This window comes from Pseudophryne corroboree, chromosome 1 (assembly GCF_028390025.1).
Source record: "Pseudophryne corroboree isolate aPseCor3 chromosome 1, aPseCor3.hap2, whole genome shotgun sequence".
Taxonomy (NCBI): Eukaryota; Metazoa; Chordata; class Amphibia; order Anura; family Myobatrachidae; genus Pseudophryne; species Pseudophryne corroboree.
Window position 1 is genome coordinate 511442586 of NC_086444.1, and position 22801 is coordinate 511465386.

Below are 22801 nucleotides of genomic sequence, written 5' to 3' on the forward strand. Positions count from 1 at the left end.
TATTTATATATTTTTAAAAATATAATTTTTTTTTTTTTTATTGCTGGAACGGTAAAATCAGAAATAAAAATGGCGTGGGGTCCCCCCTCCAAAGCATAACCAGCCTCGGGCTCATTGAGCTGGTCCTGGTTCTAAAAATGCGGGGAAAAAATTGACAGGGGATCCCCCGTATTTTTAAAACCAGCACCGGGCTCTGCGCCTGGTGCTGGTGCCAAAAATACGGGGGACAAAAAGAGTAGGGGTCCCCCGTATTTTTAACACCAGCATCGGGCTCCACTAGCTGGACAGATAATGCCACAGCCGGGGGTCACTTTTATGCCGTGCCCTGCGGCCGTGGCATCAAATATCCAACTAGTCACCCCTGGCCGGGGTACCCTGGGGGAGTGGGGACCCCTTCAATCAAGGGGTCCCCCCCCCCAGCCACCCAAGGGCCAGGGGTGAAGCCCGAGGCTGTCCCCCCCCATCCAATGGGCTGCGGATGGGGGGGCTGATAGCCTTTGTGATAAAAAAAAGATATTGTTTTTTCCATTAGTACTACAAGTCCCAGCAAGCCTCCCCCGCAAGCTGGTACTTGGAGAACCACAAGTACCAGCATGCGGGAGAAAAGCGGGCCCGCTGGTACCTGTAGTACTACTGGGAAAAAAATACCCAAATAAAAACAGGACACACACACCGTCGACAGTAAAACTTTATTTCACACTACCGACACACACATACTTACCTATGTTCACACGCCGACATCGGTCCTCTTCTCCATGTAGAATCCACGGATACCTGAAAAGCAAAGTTCAATATACTCACCTCAGGGTCCAGAGATAAATCCACGTACTTGGCAAAAAAAGAAAACGCAAATACCCGCTCCAGAACGGACTGAAAGGGGTCCCATGCTGACACATGGGACACCTTTCCACGAATGAGACCTGTCAGTGACAGCTGTCACTGACAGGTCTCTAAGCCAATCAGGAAGCGCAACTTCGTTGCGCTCACCTGATTGGCTGATCGCTGTGACAGCGCATCGCACAGCTCCCTCCATTATATTCAATGGTGGGAACTTAGCGGCTAGCGGTGAGGTCACCCGCCGGTCAGCGGCTGACCGGCGGGTGACCCCACCGCTAGCCGCAAAGTTCCCACCATTGAAAGTAATGGAGCGGCTTTGCGAGGCGCTGTCAGAGTACAGACGGCGTCCAGCCAATCAGGTGAGCGCCACGGCAGTAGCGCTTCCTGATTGGCTGAAGGGACATCAGTGACAGGAGTCACGTGATGTCCCGGCATTCGGGGAAAGGAGTCTAATGTGAAAACATTGGACCCCTTTCATTAGTCCGGTGGATCGTGTTCGGTTTGTTTTTTTACAAAGTACGTGGATTTACCTCTGGACCTGGACCTCTGGACGCTGGAAGGTGAGTATAATTTTTTGACAGGTACCCTCGGATCGTCGGAGATCGTTGCAGTCGGCGTGTCAACACAGGTAAGTATGTGTGTGTCGGCGTATGAAATAAAGTTTTACTATCAAGGTGTGTGTGTCCTGTTTTTATTTGGGTATTTTTTTCCCAGTAGTACTACAGGTACCAGCGGGCCCGTTTTTCTCCCGCATGCTGGTACTTGTGGTTCTCCAAGTACCAGCTTGCGGGGGAGGCTTGCTGGGACTTGTAGTACTAATGGAAAAAACAATATCTTTTTTTTTATCACAAAGGCTATCAGCCCCCCCATCCGCAGCCCATTGGATGAGGGGGGGACAGCCTCGGGCTTCACCCCTGGCCCTTGGGTGGCTGGGGGGGGGGACCCCTTGATTGAAGGGGTCCCCACTCCCCCAGGGTACCCCGGCCAGGGGTGACTAGTTGGATATTTGATGCCACGGCCGCAGGGCACGGCATAAAAGTGACCCCCGGCTGTGGCATTATCTGTCCAGCTAGTGGAGCCCGATGCTGGTGTTAAAAATACGGGGGACCCCTACTCTTTTTGTCCCCCGTATTTTTGGCACCAGCATCAGGCGCAGAGCCCGGTGCTGGTTTTAAAAATACGGGGGATCCCTGGCCGATTTTTCCCCTGCATTTTTAGAACCAGGACCAGCTCGATGAGCCCGAGGCTGGTTATGCTTTGGAGGGGGGACCCCACGCCATTTTTTTTTCGGGTTTTTCCCCGTTTTTTCCCGTTTTATAAAATCGCGGCAAAATCCGCCAAATCGGCCGATTTTCGCCCGCGACTCTGGCGAATCCGTTTTTCATTGCATATGGTGAATTCCGGAAGCCACCTTCCGGAATTCACCTGGCGAATTTGGTCGAATTGAAAAAACGGCGATAATTGCCGCGAATTCGCCCGCTATTGCATATACCCCTATGAGAGTACAGCTACATGGCAGCTTTTACAATTTGGGTCAAGCCAACTTAAAGTCTATGGGGGACATGTACTAAGCAGTGATAAAAGTGGAGAAGTTGCCCATGGCAACCAATCAGCTGCTCTGTATAATTTTATAGTATGCAAACTATAAATGTTACGTCAATTCTGATTGGTTGCCATGAGCAACTTCTCCACTGGCTCACTTCTCCACTTTTATTACTGCTTAGTACATGTCCCCCCCTGTAGCACATACAATCAGCACTTACGTATGTTACATTTCACATCATGGAGGTCATTCCGAGTCGTTCGCTCGGAAAATTTCTTCGCATCGCAGCGTTTTTCCGCTTAGTGCGCATGCGCAATGTCCGCACTGCGACTGCGCCAAGTAAATTTGCTATGAAGTTTGGATTTTTACTCACGGCTTTTTCTTCGCTCAGGCGATCGTAGTGTGATTGACAGGAAATGGGTGTTACTGGGCGGAAACAGGCTGGGCGAACGCTGGGTGTGTTTGTGACGTCAAACCAGGAACGACAAGCACTGAACTGATCGCAGATGCCGAGTAAGTCTGAAGCTACTCTGAAACTGCTACGAGATGTGTAATCGCAATATTGCGAATCTTTCGTTCGCAATTTTAAGAAGCTAAGATTCACTCCCAGTAGGCGGCAGCTTAGCGTGTGCAATACTGCTAAAATCGCCTTGCGAGCGAACAACTCGGAATGAGGGCCCATGTTCATGCAATATTACAGTCACACAGATCACATAGATATAACAGGGAGAGGCCAATTTTGACTTTCTGCTGGGGATAAAAGAACTTCCCAGACAAGACAACATAAATAAGAAAGGAAAATTTGCTGCATACAAAAGGGTTTATTTATGAAGAGTCTAGTTGTAAAACCGGAGACTTCTGAGTGTGTTTATGCCCGATTTTTAAAAGGGCAATGCTATACTAGCAGAGAGATCTAATAAAAGCATTGACCTTTTAAAAATTGGGTACAAAACACGCCCAGAAGTGTCAGGTTTTTCAACCCGACTCTTCGTAAATAAACCCCAGAGTTTGTTTAATAACACATAAATGTATTCTGCATGGGAAGAAATATATACTCACCCAAAGTGAACTACTGTACTAAAAACAGTGCATCAGAAACAAGGGACTCCCACTGTGGAGAGGTTTTCAATTGGCTCCGATAATTTCTGAGCTATTGAATTCGCCCCCCCTTCGTATTCAATTGTGGACCGTTTTAGCCGATTTTTAAGGCATTTTGCCAATGCCTCTTCACCTTTTTGTTTAGTGAAAAGGCAATGACGAAAAATGCCTCAAAATAGTCGAAAACGGACCACATTTTTGTCAGCGCAGGTGGGAAAACATGTGGATTGGCCGACCCACATGTTTCTCGCTCCTGTTCAATTTTTCGACATGGCAAAAAAAACCGATCCTGCTATTGAATAGGGCGAATCCCCATGCGCCTTAAAAATGTTTTTTAGCAAAAAGTGCATTTTTTCGCCTAGGCGAAAAAAAATAAGAATTTACTTACCGATAATTCTATTTCTCATAGTCCGTAGTGGATGCTGGGGACTCCAAAAGGACCATGGGAAATAGCGGCTCCGCAGGAGACTGGGCACAAAGTAAAAGCTTTAGGACTAGCTGGTGTGCACTGGCTCCTCCCCCTATGACCCTCCTCCAAGCCTCAGTTAGGATACTGTGCCCGGACAAGCGTACACAATAAGGAAGGATTTTGAATCCCGGGTAAGACTCATACCAGCCACACCAATCACACCGTACAACTTGTGATCTGAACCCAGTTAACAGCATGATAACAGAAGGAGCCTCTGAAAAGATGGCTCACAACAATAACCCGATTTTTGTAACAATAACTATGTACAAGTAATGCAGACAATCCGCACTTGGGATGGGCGCCCAGCATCCACTACGGACTATGAGAAATAGAATTATCGGTAAGTAAATTCTTATTTTCTCTAACGTCCTAGTGGATGCTGGGGAATCCGAAAGGACCATGGGGATTATACCAAAGCTCCCAAACGGGCGGGGGAGTGCGGATGACTCTGCAGCACCGAATGAGAGAACTCCAGGTCCTCCTCAGCCAGGGTATCAAATTTGTAGAATTTAGCAAACGTGTTTGCCCCTGACCAAGTAGCTGCTCGGCAAAGTTGTAAAGCCGAGACCCCTCGGGCAGCCGCCCAAGATGAGCCCACTTTCCGTGTGGAATGGGCTTTTACAGATTTTGGCTGTGGCAGGCCTGCCACAGAATGTGCAAGCTGAATTGTACTACAAATCCAACGAGCAATCGTCTGCTTAGAAGCAGGAGCACCCAGCTTGTTGGGTGCATACAGGATAAACAGCGAGTCAGATTTTCTGACTCCAGCCGTCCTGGAAACATATATTTTCAGGGCCCTGACTACGTCCAGCAACTTGGAATCCTCCAAGTCCCTAGTAGCCGCAGGCACCACAATAGGTTGGTTTAAGTGAAATGCTGAAACCACCTTAGGGAGAAATTGAGGACGAGTCCTCAATTCTGCCCTGTCCGTATGAAAAATTAGGTAAGGGCTTTTATAGGATAAAGCCGCCAATTCTGATACACGCCTGGCTGAAGCCAGGGCTAACAGCATTACCACTTTCCATGTGAGATATTTCAAGTCCACAGTGGTGAGTGGTTCAAACCAATGTGATTTTAGGAATCCCAACACTACATTGAGATCCCAAGGTGCCACTGGAGGCACAAAAGGAGGCTGTATATGCAGTACTCCCTTGACAAACGTCTGAACTTCAGGAACAGAAGCTAGTTCTTTTTGGAAGAATATCGACAGGGCCGAAATTTGAACCTTAATGGACCCTAATTTGAGGCCCATAGACAGTCCTGTTTGCAGGAAATGCAGGAATCGACCCAGTTGAAATTCCTCCGTAGGGGCCTTCCTGGCCTCGCACCACATTTACGCCAAATACGGTGATAATGTTGTACGGTTACATCCTTCCTGGCTTTGATCAGGGTAGGGATGACTTCATCCGGAATGCCTTTTTCCTTCAGGATCCGGCGTTCAACCGCCATGCCGTCAAACGCAGCCGCGGTAAGTCTTGGAACAGACATGGTCCCTGCTGGAGCAGGTCCTGTCTTAGAGGTAGAGGCCACGGGTCTTCCGTGAGCATCTCTTGAATTTCCGGGTACCAAGTCCTTCTTGGCCAATCCGGAGCCACGAGTATAGTCTTTACTCCTCTCCTTCTTATGATTCTCAGTACTTTTGGTATGAGAGGAAGAGGAGGGAACACATACACTGACCGGTACACCCACGGTGTTACCAGAGCGTCCACAGCTATTGCCTGAGGGTCCCTTATCTGTCCAGTTTTTTGTTGAGGCGAGACGCCATCATGTCCACCTTTGGTTTTTCCCAACGGTTTACAATCATGTGGAAGACTTCTGGGTGAAGTCCCCACTCCCCCGGGTGAAGATCGTGTCTGCTGAGGAAGTCTGCTTCCCAGTTGTCCACTCCCGGAATGAACACTGCTGACAGTGCTATCACATGATTTTCCGCCCAGCGAAGAATCCTTGCCACTTCCGTCATTGCCCTCCTGCTTCTTGTGCCGCCCTGTCTGTTTACGTGGGCGACTGCCGTGATGTTGTCCGACTGGATCAATACTGGCTGACCCTGAAGCAGAGGGCTTGCCTGACTTAGGGCATTGTAAATGGCCCTTAGTTCCAGGATATTTATGTGAAGTGACGTTTCCATGCTTGACCACAAGCCCTGGAAATTTTTTCCCTGTGTGACTGCTCCCCAGCCTCTCAGGCTGGCATCCGTGGTCACCAGGACCCAATCCTGAATGCCGAATCTGCGGCCCTCTAGGAGATGAGCACTCTGTAACCACCACAGGAGAGACACCCTTGTCCTTGGAGACAGGGTTATCCGCTGATGCATTTGAAGATGCGATCCGGACCATTTGTCTAGCAGATCCAACTGAAAAGTTCTTGCGTGGAATCTGCCGAATGGAATCGCTTCGTAAGAAGCCACCATCTTTCCCAGGACCCTTGTGCACTGATGCACTGACACCTGGCCTGGTCTTAGGAGGTTCCTGACTAGGTCGGATAACTCCCTGGCTTTCTCTTCCGGGAGAAACACCTTTTTCTGTACTGTGTCCAGAATCATCCCTAGGAACAGCAGACGTGTCGTCGGAATCAGCTGCGATTTTGGAATATTTAGAATCCATCCGTGCTGTCGTAGTACTATTTGAGATAGTGCTACTCTGACCTCTAACTGTTCTCTGGACCGTGCCCTTATCAGGAGATCGTCCAAGTAAGGGATAATTAAGACGCCTTTTCTTCGAAGAAGAATCATCATTTCGGCCATTACCTTGGTAAAGACCCGGGGTGCTGTGGACAATCCAAACGGCAGCGTCTGAAACTGATAGTGACAGTTCTGTACCACAAACCTGAGGTACCCTTGGTGAGAAGGGCAAATTGGGACATGGAGGTAAGCATCCTTGATGTCCAGAGACACCATGTAGTCCCCTTCTTCCAGGTTCGCTATCACTGCTCTGAGTGACTCCATCTTGAACTTGAACCTTTTTATGTAAGTGTTCAAGGCTTTCAGATTTAAAATGGGTCTCACCGAGCCGTCCGGCTTCGGTACCACAAACAGCGTGGAGTAATACCCCTTTCCCTGTTGTAGGAGGGGTACCTTGATTATCACTTGCTGGGAATACAGCTTGTGAATGGCTTCCAATACCGCCTACCTGTCGGGGGTAGACGTTGGTAAAGCAGACTTCAGGAACCGGCGAGGGGGAGACGTCTCGAATTCCAATTTGTACCCCTGAGATACTACCTGCAGGATCCAGGGGTCCACTTGCGAGTGAGCCCACTGCGCGCTGAAAATCTTGAGACGGGCCCCCACCGTACCTGAGTTCGCTTGTAAGGCCCCAGCGTCATGCTGAGGACTTGGCAGAAGCGGGGGAGGGCTTCTGTTCGTGGGAAGAAGCTGTCTGTTGCAGTCTTTTTCCCCTTCCTCTGCCCCGGGGCAGATATGAGTGGCCTTTTGCCCGCTTGCCCTTATGGGGACGAAAGGACTGAGCCTGAAAAGACGGTATCTTTTTCTGCTGCGAGGTGACTTGGGGTAAAAAGGTGGATTTCCCAGCCGTTGCCGTGGCCACCAGGTCCGATAGACCGCCCCCAAATAACTCCTCCCCTTTATACGGCAATACTTCCATATGCCGTTTGGAATCCGCATCCCCTGACCACTGTCGCGTCCATAATCCTCTTCTGGCAGAAATGGACATCGCACTTACTCTTGATGCCAGAGTGCAAATGTCTCTCTGTGCATCTCGCATATATAGGAATGCATCCTTTAAATGCTCTATAGTCAATAATATATTGTCCCTGTCCAGGGTATCAATATTTTCAGTCAGGGAATCCGACCAAAGCCACCCCAGCACTGCACATCCAGGCTGAGGCGATTGCTGGTCGCAGTATAACACCAGTATGTGTGTATATACTTTTAAGGATATTTTCCAGCCTCCTATCTGCTGGCTCCTTAAGGGCGGCCGTTTCTGGAGACGGTAACGCCACTTGTTTTGATAAGCGTGTGAGCGCCTTATCTACCCTAGGGGGTGTTTTTTGTCGGGGGTAACCCACGCTTCATCACACACTTCATTCAATTCATCTGATTCAGGAAAAACTACGGGTAGTTTTTTCACACCCCACATAATACCCCTTTTCGTGGTACTTGCAGTATCAGAGATGTGCAAAACCTCCTTCATTGCCGTGATCATGTAACGTGTGGCCCTACTGGAAAATACGTTTGTTTCTTCACCGTCGACACTGGAGTCAGTGTCTGGGTCCGTGTCGACCCACTGAGGTAACGGGCGTTTTATAGCCCCTGACGGTGTTTGAGACGCCTGGACAGGCACTAACTGAGCTGCCGGCTGTCTCATGTCGTCAACAGTTTTCTGTAACGTGCCGACACTGTCACGTAATTCCTTAATTACGGCCATCCATTCAGGTGTCGACTCCCTAGGGGGTGACATCACCATTATAGGCAATTGCTCCGCCTCCACATCATTTTCCTCCTCATACATGTCGACACACCCGTACCGACACCCAGCACACACACAGGGAATGCTCTGATAGAGGACAGGACCCCACTTAGCCCCTTGGGGAGACAGAGGGAGAGTTTGCCAGCACACACCAGAGCGCTATATATGTATAGGGACAACCTTACAATAAGTGTCTATCCCTTATAGCTGCTTATATCTGTTATTTTGCCAAATAAGTGCCCCCCTCTCTTTTTTACCCTGTTTCTGTAGTGCAGGATGCAGGGGAGATTCTGGGAGCCTTCCTACCAGCGGAGCTGTGTGGGAAAAATGGCGCTGTGTGCTGAGGAGATAGGCCCCGCCCCCTTCACGGCGGGCTCTTCTCCCGCTTTTTTCTGGAAAACTGGCAGGGGTTAAATACATCCATATAGCCCAGGAGCTATATGTGATGTATTTTTTGCCAAATAAGGTAAATTCATTGCTTCCCAGGGCGCCCCCCCCCCCAGCGCCCTGCACCCTCATTGACCGAAGTGTGAAGTGTGCTGAGAGCAATGGCGCACAGCTGCAGTGCTGTGCGCTACCTTATGAAGACAGGAAAGTCTTCTGCCGCCGATTTATGGACCTCTTCTTGCTTCAGCATCTGTAAGGGGGCCGGCGGCGCGGCTCCGGGACCCATCCATGGCTGGGCCTGTGATCGTCCCTCTGGAGCTAATGTCCAGTAGCCAAGAAGCCCAATCCACTCTGCACGCAGGTGAGTTCGCTTCTTCTCCCCTTAGTCCCACGCTGCAGTGAGCCTGTTGCCAGCAGGACTCACTGAAAATAAAAAAACCTAAGTATACTTTTACTTCTAAGCAGCTCAGGAGAGCCACCTAGATTGCACCCTTCTCGGCCGGGCACAAAGATCTAACTGAGGCTTGGAGGAGGGTCATAGGGGAGGAGCCAGTGCACACCAGCTAGTCCTAAAGCTTTTACTTTGTGCCCAGTCTCCTGCGGAGCCGCTATTCCCCATGGTCCTTTCGGAGTCCCCAGCATCCACTAGGACGTTAGAGAAACTTACCTAATTGAATACCCCCCCTGTATCTCTAAACCACTAAAGGGGCAGATATACTAAGCTTTGGGGAGTAATAAAGTAGATAGATATAAAGTACAGGCCAAACAGTACCTAACTGTAATTTCTCTGACACAGCCTGTAACATGGCAGTTGGAGCTGATTGGCTGGTACTTTATCATTCTCCACTGTATAGTACATCTGCCCATTTATGTCAATAGATGAGAAACTGCATTTTATTTTAGTACCTACTTATGTTGCTAGTAGGAAAAATAAACAAATAAAAATGACAAACTGGGGTACATAACTGCAATTATGTTAGTTCCTAAATTAAGGTGTGAGAAGTAGGGCAGTTTCCATCCAGTCCAGCGTTTATAACCTGAATAAAGCATACTTCTGTTTTTGTGTTTATTGGGCCAGATTTAGAGATGTACGCAAAGCCAATGGTTTGCATACAACTTTGATGTTTTGAGGTCTGTGTCGACGGTCACAGTGACCCCTAAGCTGCAGTATCATCTACATCAGTGGTGGCCAACGCGTGGCTCTTGAGCCACATGCGGCTCTTTCTTTATTCAAATGTGGCTCCCAACACTCAAAGTCACGTGACCACAAGAGATCTGTAAACTGCTGCACTCCAGCCAGACATGCAGCAGCACTGCGTAGACTGAGCACTGAGGGAGCCAAATACACATGGGGGAGCTGGCTGGAGTGACACAGGCGGGTGCTGGCTGGAGTGACACATGGGGGAACTGAAGTGTATTATGTGAATCTGGCTTTTCAGTATATTTTATGCGGATCTGACTTTTTAAATTATTTGAAGTAGAAGTGGTTTTTTCATTGTATTTTATGTTGGATCTGGCTTTTTCAATGTATTTTATACCAGGGGTGTGGCCTAGCAGGCACAAGGTCACACCCCATTTTTGCAAGTGCGCCTTCGGCTCGAAGTCAGCTCTTTGATGTACCTAAAAAAACAACCCTGATCCAGGCGCTAATTTGTTAATTGTATTATTTACTCTTAATTTGAGATTTATAAATTTAGAGCTGCAATCTTTGTCCAGCTGTACCTGTGTACGTACAGCTAAAACTTGATCAAAACACTGATCAAGAAGCTACACAAGAAAAAAGAAAAGTGACTGATTGCGCTATTTCTCCAGGTGCGTATATGAATAAAAACACGTGTTTTTCACTTCTCTGGTGTTTATTTTAGTACAAACGTTATATCTCATACAACAATATAATAAAAAATTAAGTATGCATACTCATTAGGGGCACATTCTAAAAAATTATTTTATAATAATAAAAATGATGATATTTCTCTGTTTTAGACATCCAGTGCTCAAATCTATCAGAGACAATTAATAGTTACACTCCTGGATTAAAATGCAACATAATTTATGTATCCACAACGTTTAAACTGTGATTTTCCAAGGTGAAAACTCCGTTCTCTGTTTAAAGACACAGTTTCCACAACATTGAATATTGCTTATCTTCGTTGTATTAGAACTCAGACTTTAGCATAGGACCACAGTTCTCATTCATATAATTGCAAAGTCCATAGACTGACAGTTTCTAAATAGAGCCGCTTACCACCGTGTCCGTGGATGCAGACGTGATGGGGAGATCCTCGCCGTGCACAGCGATGCTGGTTTGCTTTCCTTCTCCCCGTCCGTCCTCCGTGGTGGTAGCGGTGCTGGATGGTTTCTAACCCTCAACGTGAGTGGGGCCGCTTGTATGTGGACAATTTTCAGAATAGACTCTCCACCTTGCTAGCCGCGTCTCCTTTGATTGCAGTTCAGCTGGAGCGGCAGGTGTGTAGGAGGTCTCGTTGGTTGTCCTTAGCTCCCAATCCGGCAGGGTTGATCCCAAACAATGTCGCTGATCACTTGGGGAAGCACCTGTGTGCGAAACGCGTTAGAGAATTGCCTTTCACCCTGCCAAGTGATCAGCGACATTGTTTGGGATCAACCCTGCCGGATTGGGAGCTAAGGACAACCAACGAGACCTCCTACACACCTGCCGCTCCAGCTGAACTGCAATCAAAGGAGACGCGGCTAGCAAGGTGGAGAGTCTATTCTGAAAATTGTCCACATACAAGCGGCCCCACTCACGTTGAGGGTTAGAAACCATCCAGCACCGCTACCACCACGGAGGACGGACGGGGAGAAGGAAAGCAAACCAGCATCGCTGTGCACGGCGAGGATCTCCCCATCACGTCTGCATCCACGGACACGGTGGTAAGCGGCTCTATTTAGAAACTGTCAGTCTATGGACTTTGCAATTATATGAATGAGAACTGTGGTCCTATGCTAAAGTCTGAGTTCTAATACAACGAAGATAAGCAATATTCAATGTTGTGGAAACTGTGTCTTTAAACAGAGAACGGAGTTTTCACCTTGGAAAATCACAGTTTAAACGTTGTGGATACATAAATTATGTTGCATTTTAATCCAGGAGTGTAACTATTAATTGTCTCTGATAGATTTGAGCACTGGATGTCTAAAACAGAGAAATATCATCATTTTTATTATTATAAAATAATTTTTTAGAATGTGCCCCTAATGAGTATGCATACTTAATTTTTTATTATATTGTTGTATGAGATATAACGTTTGTACTAAAATAAACACCAGAGAAGTGAAAAACACGTGTTTTTATTCATATACGCACCTGGAGAAATAGCGCAATCAGTCACTTTTCTTTTTTCTTTGATGTACCTAACAAGATTTCTTGGCTCTTTGTCTCTGACCGGTTGGCCACCCCTGATCTACATGCCGAGGCTGTTTTGGGGTAGGGAAGGGACGGGACAGAGTTCCAGTGGCGTGTTGAGGCCAGTGGCTGCATCCTTGGATGTAGCTTCACTAGCCCTGCCTGAGTGAAAACACCAACCACCCAGAGTAACCTGAGGGTTTTCAAATGACCAATGTTCACAGAGAATGAACCAGTGCTGCATCTTCGGATGCAGCATGGGATCACAAAGTCGGAAAGAGGGGTCTATGCAGAGCCGGCCCTAACCAATATGATGCCCTAGGCAAGATTTTGGCTGGTGCCCCCTACCACCGCCGCTAGTTCTGCAGGACATGCCTGGCATGAGTCAGCTGGCAGCTCCGCTAACGTTGGGGCACCTTTTGTTTCTGAAAATGCATCTTATTTGCATTACTATGTGGCTAGGATGCACAAGCAGCTTTTGCCGATAAAAATGATATGCAGCATGCCTATATTCTGTGTGCGACTGCGGCTGTATCTGCATACGAAATGCTACATTACAGTGATTTCCACAGAATATAGGCATGCCGCATATAATTTTAATCAGCAGAAGCTGCTGGTGCCCCTAAGCATACCAAATGCCCTAGGTATTAACCTAGTTTGCCTATGCCTAGGGCCGGCTCTGGGTCTATGTACACAAGACACCTCCTGCTGCTTCTAAATATCTTAGCACAGCAGTAGCACCCATCTCTGAATCTGGACCATTGTGTATAAATGATGGGCATGTACAGAGAATATATAGTTGCACAAATTTAAAGAACAAATAGAACTATAATGATGACCTCTCTATATTTTGAACATTTATGCCATATTTCTTATTTGATGTGGTATATAAATGATACTTATAATTTATGGATGGCCAGACCTTCCTTTATGCAAAATGAGAAAAAGAGGCGGTGGAGCAGAGGTCGTGCATAGACTCAGCTGAGGAACCAGTTTACAAAATAAAAGTGAACTGGACTGAAATAATTATTAAGTATTTGCTCATTCCTCTCACACAGCATCCAAGATGTATATAATATTATTCAGGTTAATACAGGGCATATGGAGCACAGTAGTGCAACACAGGGTAATAGCGGGCATGCTCAGCACAGAAGTGAAACACAGAATTAATCAATTAAGCTAAATCACTGATGATTAGAAGCTGTAAACTCCCTTGCCTCTCATAGACCGTGGATGAAGCTGAAAATAATTAGAGGATGCCAGGAAACTCTGACACAGACAGCACAATGGGCTGATGAGTGAGTTCACATAAAAGGGTTTAATGGACTTATTTATTAGCATTCCACCATTCAGCATTTTTCCATTAAAAAAAAAAAAAAACAATTCTAACAGCTAACAGTTATTAATTACTTATGTGCAAAATACAGCCATAAAAACAGAAGACCCTTTGTGTGGATATATTGTTCCTTTCTCAGCTCAGATTGCTCAGCAATGTGTTCACATGGATGGATGGATATTTGTAGTCACAAACAAATAAGCAAAGAGTTACCAAATAATCTAGACATTGGGTGAAAATGTAATAACCTGCGAGTTGCAGGGATGGCGGTCATTAGGTCGACATGCATTAGGTCAACATGCATTGGGTCGACACACATTAACTCGACATGATCATTAGGTCGACATGGGAAAATAAGAATTTACTCACCGGTAATTCTATTTCTCATAGTCCGTAGCGGATGCTGGGACTCCGTAAGGACCATGGGGAATAGCGGCTCCGCAGGAGACTGGGCACAACTAAAAGAAAGCTTTAGACTACTGGTATGCACTGGCTCCTCCCACTATGACCCTCCTCCAGACTTCAGTTAGGATACTGTGCCCGGAAGAGCTGACACAATAAGGAAGGATTTTGAATCCCGGGTAAGACTCATACCAGCCACACCAATCACACCGTATAACTCGTGATACAATACCCAGTTAACAGTATGATAACAACTGAGCCTCTCAACAGATGGCTCAACAATAACCCTTTAGTTAAACAATAACTATATACAAGTATTGCAGACAATCCGCACTTGGGATGGGGGCGCCCAGCATCCACTACGGACTATGAGAAATAGAATTACCGGTGAGTAAATTCTTATTTTCTCTGACGTCCTAAGTGGATGCTGGGACTCCGTAAGGACCATGGGGATTATACCAAAGCTCCGAAACGGGCGGGAGAGTGCGGATGACTCTGCAGCACCGAATGGGCAAACTCTAGGTCCTCCTCAGCCAGGGTGTCAAACTTGTAGAATTTAGCAAATGTGTTTGACCCCGACCAAGTAGCTGCTCGGCAAAGTTGTAGAGCCGAGACCCCACGGGCAGCCGCCCAAGAAGAGCCCACCTTCATCGTGGAATGGGCCTTCACTGATTTAGGATGCGGCAGTCCAGCCGCAGAATGTGCAAGCTGAATCGTACTACAGATCCAGCGAGCAATAGTCTGCTTTGAAGCAGGTGCACCCAACTTGTTGGGCGCATACAGGATAAACAGCGAGTCAGTCTTTCTGACTCCAGCTGTCCTGGAAACATAAACTTTCAGGGCCCTGACTACGTCCAACAACTTGGAAGCCTCCAAGTCTTTAGTAGCCGCAGGCACCACGATAGGTTGGTTCAGATGAAAGGCTGATACCACCTTAGGGAGAAATTGGGGACGAGTCCTCAATTCTGCCCTATCCATATGGAAAATCAGATAAGGGCTTTTACATGACAAAGCCGCCAATTCTGATACACGCCTGGCCAAAGCCAACAACATGACCACTTTCCACGTGAGATACTTCAATTCCACGGTTTTAAGTGGCTCAAACCAATGTGACTTTAGGAAATCCAACACCATGGTGAGATCCCAAGGTGCCACTGGAGGCACAAAAGGGGGCTGAATATGCAGCACTCCCTTAACAAAAGTTTGAACTTCAGGTAGTGAAGCCAGTTCTCTCTGGAAGAAAATCGATAGAGCCGAAATCTGGACCTTAATGGAACCCAATTTTAGGCCCATAGTCACCCCTGACTGTAGGAAGTGCAGGAAACGGCCCAGCTGAAATTCCTCCGTTGGGGCCTTCCTGGCCTCACACCACGCAACATATTTTCGCCATATGCGGTGATAATGGTTTGCGGTTACTTCTTTCCTAGCTTTAATCAGCGTAGGAATGACTTCCTCCGGAATGCCCTTTTCCTTCAGGATTCGGTGTTCAACCGCCATGCCGTCAAACGCAGCCGCGTTAAGTCTTGGAACAGACAGGGCCCCTGCTGCAGCAGGTCCTGTCTGAGCGGCAGAGGCCATGAGTCCTCTGAAATCATTTCTTGAAGTTCCGGGTACCAAGCTCTTCTTGGCCAATCCGTAACAATGAGTATAGTTCTTACTCCTCTTCTCCTTATTATCCTCAGCACCTTTGGTATGAGAGGAAGAGGAGGGAACACATAAACCGACCGGTACACCCACGGTGTCACTAGAACGTCTACAGCTATCGCCTGCGGGTCCCTTGACCTGGCGCAATATCTTTCTAGCTTTTTGTTTAGGCGGGACGCCATCATGTCCACCTGTGGCCTCTCCCAACGGTTTACAATCAGTTGGAAGACTTCTGGATGAAGTCCCCACTCTCCCGGGTGGAGGTCGTGCCTGCTGAGGAAGTCTGCTTCCCAGTTGTCCACTCCCGGAATGAACACTGCTGACAGTGCTAACACGTGATTTTCCGCCCATCGGAGAATCCTTGTGGCTTCTGCCATCGCCGTCCTGCTTCTTGTGCCGCCCTGTCGGTTTACATGGGCGACCGCCGTGATGTTGTCTGACTGGATCAGTACCGGCTGGTTTTGAAGCAGGGGTTTTGCCTGACTTAGGGCATTGTAAATGGCATTCAGTTCCAGAATATTTATGTGTAGGGAAGTCTCCTGACTTGACCAAAGTCCTTGGAAGTTTCTTCCCTGTGTGACTGCCCCCCAGCCTCGAAGGCTGGCATCCGTGGTAACCAGGACCCAGTCCTGTATGCCGAATCTGTGGCCCTCTTGAAGATGAGCACTCTGCAGCCACCACAGCAGAGACACCCTGGTCCTTGGAGACAGGGTTATCAGACGATGCATCTGAAGATGCGATCCGGACCACTTGTCCAACAGGTCCCACTGAAGGTTCTTGCATGAAACCTGCCGAATGGAATTGCTTCGTAGGAAGCTACCATCTTTGCCAGGATCCGCGTCCAGTGATGCACCGACACCTGTTTTGGTTTTAGGAGGCCTCTGACTAGAGATGACAGCTCCTTGGCCTTCTCCTCCGGGAGAAACACTTTTTTCTGTTCTGTGTCCAGAACCATCCCCAGGAACAGTAGACGTGTCGTAGGGACCAGCTGTGACTTTGGAATATTTAGAATCCAGCCGTGCTGTTGTAGCACCTCCCGAGATAGTGCTACCCCGACCAACAACTGCTCCCTGGACCTCGCCTTTATCAGGAGATCGTCCAAGTACGGGATAATTAAAACTCCCTTCTTTCGAAGGAGTATCATCATTTCGGCCATTACCTTGGTAAAGACCCTCGGAGCCGTGGATAGACCGAACGGCAACGTCTGGAATTGGTAATGACAATCCTGTACCACAAATCTGAGGTACTCCTGGTGAGGATGGTAAATGGGGACATGCAGGTAAGCATCCTTGATGTCCAGTGATACCATGTAATCCCCCTCGTCCAGGCTTGCAATAACCGCCCTGAGCGATTCCATCTTGAACTTGAATTTTTTTATATATGTGTTCAAGGATTTCAAATTTAAAATGGGTCTCACCGAACCGTCCGGTTTCGGTACCACAAACATTGTGGAGTAGTAACCCCGTCCTTGTTGAAGTAGGGGCACCTTTACTATCACCTGCTGGTAATACAGCTTGTGAATTGCCTCTATCACTGCCTCCCTGCCTGAGGGAGTTGTTGGCAAGGCAGATTTGAGGAAACGGCGAGGGGGAGACGTCTCGAATTCCAGCTTGTACCCCTGAGATACTACTTGAAAGATCCAGGGATCCACCCGTGAGCGAGCCCACTGATCGCTGAAATTTTTGAGACGGGCCCCCACCGTACCTGGCTCTGCCTGTGGAGCCCCAGCGTCATGCGGCGGACTTAGAAGAAGCGGGGGAGGACTTTTGCTCCTGGGAACTGGCTGTATGCTGCAGCTTTTTCCCTCTACCTCTGCCTCTGGGCAGAAAGGACGCGCCTTTAACCCGCTTGCCCTTATGGGGCCGAAAGGACTGTACCTGATAATACGGTGCTTTCTTTGGCTGTGAGGGAACATGGGGTAAAAATGCAGACTTCCCAAACTAGGTCCGAGAGACCATCCCCGAACAACTCCTCACCTTTATAAGGCAATACTTCCATGTGCCTTTTTGAGTCTGCATCACCACCTGTCCACTGCCGAGTCCATAACCCTCTCCTGGCAGAAATGGAGATTGCACTTATTTTAGATGCCAGCCGGCAAATATCCCTCTGTGCATCTCTCATATATAAGACTGCGTCTTTAATATGCTCTACGGTTAGCAATATAGTGTCCCTGTCTAGGGTTTCAATATTTTCCGACAGGGAATCGGACCACGCAGCTGCAGCACTGCACATCCATGCTGAAGCAATAGCTGGTCTCAGTATAATACCTGTGTGTGTATATACAGACTTCAGGATAGCCTCCTGCTTTCTATCAGCAGAGTCCTTTAGGGCGGCCGTATCCGGAGACGGTAGTGCCACCTTCTTTGACAAGCGTGTGAGCGCTTTATCCACCCTAGGGGATGCTTCCCAACGTGACCTATCCTCTGGCGGGAAGGGGTACGTCATTAGTAACCTTTTAGAAATTACTAGTTTCTTATCGGGGGAAGCCCACGCTTCTTCACATACTTCATTTAATTCCTCAGATGGAGGAAAAACTACTGGTAGTTTTTTCTCTCCAAACATAATACCCTTTTTTGTGGTACCGGGGGTAACATCAGAAATGTGCAACACATTTTTCATTGCCTCAATCATGTAACGTGTGGCCCTATTGGAAGTTACATTAGTCTCATCGTCGTCGACACTGGAGTCGGTATCCGTGTCGACATCTGTGTCTGCCATCTGAGGTAGCGGGCGTTTTAGAGCCCCTGATGGCTTTTGAGACGCCTGGGCAGGCACAGGCTGAGAAGCCGGCTGTCCCATATTTGGTATGTCGTCAAACCTTTTATGTAAGGAGTCGACACTGTCACGTAGTTCCTTCCACATAACCATCCACTCAGGTGTCGGCCCCGCAGGGGGTGACATCACATTTATAGGCATCTGCTCCGCCTCCACATAAGCCTCCTCATCAAACATGTCGACACAGCCGTACCGACACACCGGATACACACAGGGAATGCTCTGACAGAGGACAGGACCCCACAAAGCCCTTTGGGGAGACAGAGAGAGAGTATGCCAGCACACACCAGAGCGCTATATAACACAGGGATCCCACTATAAATGAGAGTTTTTCCCCTTATAGCTGCTTATATTATATATACTGCGCCTAAATTTAGTGCCCCCCCTCTCTTTTTTACCCTTATGTAGCTTGACACTGCAGGGGAGAGCCAGGGAGCGTCCTTCCAGCGGAGCTGTGAGGGAAAAATGGCGCCAGTGTGCTGAGGGAGATAGCCCCGCCCCTTTTCCGGCGGACTTATCCTGCTTTTTCTGGAATTCTGGCAGGGGTATTTTTACACCTATATAGCCTTCCTGACTATATATGGTGTAGATTTGTCAGCCAAGGTGTCTTATATTGCCCTCAGGGCGCCCCCCCCCCCCAGAGCCCTGCACCCATCAGTGACCGGAGTGTGAGGTGTGCATGAGGAGCAATGGCGCACAGCTGCAGTGCTGTGCGCTACCTTGTTGAAGACAGAAGTCTTCTGCCGCCGATTTTCCGGAACACTTCTTGCTTCTGGCTCTGTAAGGGGGCCGGCGGCGCGGCTCCGGGACCGAACGATCGAGGTCGGGTCCTGTGTTCGATCCCTCTGGAGCTAATGGTGTCCAGTAGCCTAAGAAGCCCAAGCTACTTCCAGTCAGGTAGGTTCGCTTCTTCTCCCCTTAGTCCCTCGCTGCAGTGAGAGTCTGTTGCCAGCAGATCTCACTGTAAAATAAAAACCTAAATATACTTTCTTTCTAGGAGCTTAGGAGAGCCCCTAGTGTGCATCCAGCTCAGCCGGGCACAAGATTCTAACTGAAGTCTGGAGGAGGGTCATAGTGGGAGGAGCCAGTGCACACCAGTAGTCTAAAGCTTTCTTTTAGTTGTGCCCAGTCTCCTGCGGAGCCGCTATTCCCCATGGTCCTTACGGAGTCCCAGCATCCACTTAGGACGTCAGAGAAAAGTTCATGAGTTTTCACCATTTTTTTTCTTTTGACCTTTCATACTTGATGATCCACGTGGACTACAGTTGGGAATGGTAACCTGTGCCAAGCGCAGCGAGGCACCTTGCCCGAAGCATGGCGAGCGACGAGGGGACATGGTGCACTAATTGGGGTTCCCCGTCACTTTACGAAGAAAACAACACCAAAAACAGTCACAAACCTCATCGACCTTTTTCCATGTCGACCCAATGCATGTCGACCCAATGCACCACACCCAGTTGCAGGCTGTGTAGGAGTTTGTGAGAGTCTGCCCGTATAGTTAAAGCGGCCATCACTTCCACGGCAAAACCAGATTAGTTTTGCCTTGGAAATGATTGCAGTTTTAAATATACAGGCAGGCTCACACAAACTCCCGCGCAGCCTGCAACTCGCAGACTATTACATTTCGCCCATCATGTCCAAGGCCAAAGTCAGTAACATGCAGTTAGTAATGTATCAAGTTTAATTCCAAGAGCAATCAAAAGTCCACACCAAGGGTATAGGAATAATTGTCTGTAGCAAGCAATGATAAGTGGAGCCCTGTTAAATTGAAAAAAAATAAAAAAATAAAAATTATATATTTATATATATATATATATATATATATATATATATATATATATATATATATATATATATATTAATTTAAAATCTATATTATTATAACAACAACAACACATATAGTAGTGGGCAAAATTGTGGAAACCTTTCATAAAATGTGCATTTTTGAAGTTTAACAGCTTATTAGCACCAAGATAGTTTAGTATTATACAAAAAAGCACACATAATTACAATGGCAATTTAATTTAGAACATAATGCATCATACAATGAACTTTCTAACACAATTTTAAAATTTCCATAAGTTATATATACTGGACTGAATAAGGGGTATATTCAATTGCGGTCGAATTCCGGCGTGAATTCGACAGGCACCCTCCAGCCGGGACCCAAATTCAACATATTCAATAAATAACAGATTCGACAGCCCCCCCTGTCGAAAAACGGAACAATTGACGAATAGTGGGCGGCCTGGATTCGACTTCATGGACATCACAAAAGTGTTCAATAAATCCTGAAAAAAATTGAGTGGGGTCCCCCCTCCTAAGCATAACCAGCCTCGGGCTCTTTGAGCCGGTCCCGGTTGTAAACATACGGGGGGGGGGGGGGGGGGGGGGGGATTTACTGTGGTTCCCCCATATTTAAACAACCAGCACCGGGCTCTGTGCCTGGTCCTGGTGAAAAAAAAACGGGGGACAAAAAACGTAGGGGTCCCCCGTATTTTTTCCACCAGCACCGGGCTCCACTAGTCAGAGAGATAATGCCACAGCCGGGGGACACTTTTATATAGGTCCCTGCGGCCGTGGCATTAAATCCCCAACTAATCAACCCCGGCTGGGGTACCCTGGAGGAGTGGTGACCCCTTAAATAAAGCCCCCCCCCCTCCAGCCACCCAAGGGCCAGGGGTGAAGCTCGAGGCTGTCCCCCCCCATCCAAGGGCGGTGGATAGGTGGCTGATAGCCTTTTGTGACAAAAAAAAAAGAGAATATTGTTTTTTGTAGCAGAACCACAAATCCCAGCAAGCCTCCCCTGCAAGCTGGTACTTGGAGAACCACAAGTACCAGCATGCAGGGGGGGAAACGGGCCCGCTGGTACCTGTAGTTCTACTACAAAAAAAATAACCCCCCCCAAAAAAACACAACGCACACCGTGATAGTACAACTTTATTACATACATGCACACATACTTACCTATGTTGACACGAAGCAGTCGGTCCTCTTCTCCAGTAGAATCCAGGGGTACCTGTAAATAAAATTATACTCACAAACAATCCTGTGTAGATCGGTCCTCTTCTTGTTTGTAATCCAGAGACTTGGTTAAAAAAAAACGAAGAACCCGAACCATGCACTGAAAGGGGTTCCATGTTTACACATGGGACCCCTTTCCCCGACTGGCGGGACCCCCCCGTGACTGCTGTCAAAAAGGGTCCCTTCAGCCAATCAGGGAGCGCCACGTCATGGCACTCTCCTGATTGGCTGTGCGCGCCTGAACTGTCAGGCGGCGCACTGGAAATACAATGTAGCGCATAGACACTCCATTGTATCCAATAGTGGGAACTTTGCGGTCTGCAGTAGACCGCGAGGTTAAGTGGGGCCAACCACAAGAGTGACCCCACTTAACCTCGCGCTCTACCGCAGATCGCAAAGTTCCCACCATTAGATATAATGGAGCGCCTATGCGCTACATTGCATCTCCAGTGCACCGCCTGACAGTTCAGACGTGCACAGCCAATCAGGAGAGTGCCATGACGTGGCGCTCCCTGATTGGCTGAAGGGACCCTCTTTGACAGCAGTCACGGGGGTCCCGCCAGTCAGGGAAAGGGGTCCCATGTGTAAACATGAGACCCCTTTCAGTGCGTGGATCGGGTTTTTCGTTTTTTTATTTTAACAAGTCCCTGGATTACAAACTTAAAGAAGAGGACCGATCTACACTGGATTGTTGGGAGTATAATTTTATTTACAGGTACCCCTGGATTCTACTGGAGACGAGGACCGACTCCAGTAGTCACAAAAGGCTATCAGCCCCCCATCCGCCGCCCTTGGATGGGGGGAGGGCAGCCTCGGGCTTCACCCCTGGGTGGCTTGAGGGGGGGACCCCTTGATTTAAGGGGTCCCCACTCCTGCAGGGTACCCCGGCCAGGGGTGACTAGTTGGGGATTTAATGCCAGGGCTGCAGGGACCTATATAAAAGTGTCCTCCGGCTGTGGCATTATCTCTGACTAGTAGAGCCCAGTGCTGGTGTTAAAAATACGGGGGACCCCTATGTGTTATGTCCCCCATATTTTTTGCACCAGGACCAGGCGCAGAGCCCGGTGCTGGTTGTTAAAATATGGGGGAACCCCTGTCAATTTTTCCCCCGTATTTTTACAACCAGGACCGTCTCAAAGAGCCCAAGGCTGGTTATGCTTAGGAGGGGGACCCCACGCAATTTTTTTCAGGATTTTTAACACTTTCAACACCCCTTCCAACTGAAAAACATGCACTGATCTCTCCATATTATCAGTCAAAAAAAAAAAATATCTTTAACAAAAATAAAAAAAATTTGATTAAATAGTACTTGTGGTTCATAAATAGACAAAACAAGTAGATAATCCCTTCAAATATAAATAGATATGCTATTAGCAATCAAAAAAGCACCAAAAAAAATAAGTTTTTTTAAAAATTTATTAGATCACGACAGAAAAATGAGGCGGAATGAAATTGACGAAATGACTGTCGAAAAGCACCGTTGTCGAATCAACATTCTTCA

General features: G+C 47.8%; 1 protein-coding gene across 3 annotated transcripts in view; it reads right to left on the minus strand.

The window, feature by feature from the left end:
• The window catches only part of ENTREP1 (endosomal transmembrane epsin interactor 1), a 333779-nt gene that overhangs the window by 244653 nt on the left and 66325 nt on the right, over positions 1-22801 (minus strand). The window lies entirely within an intron of this gene.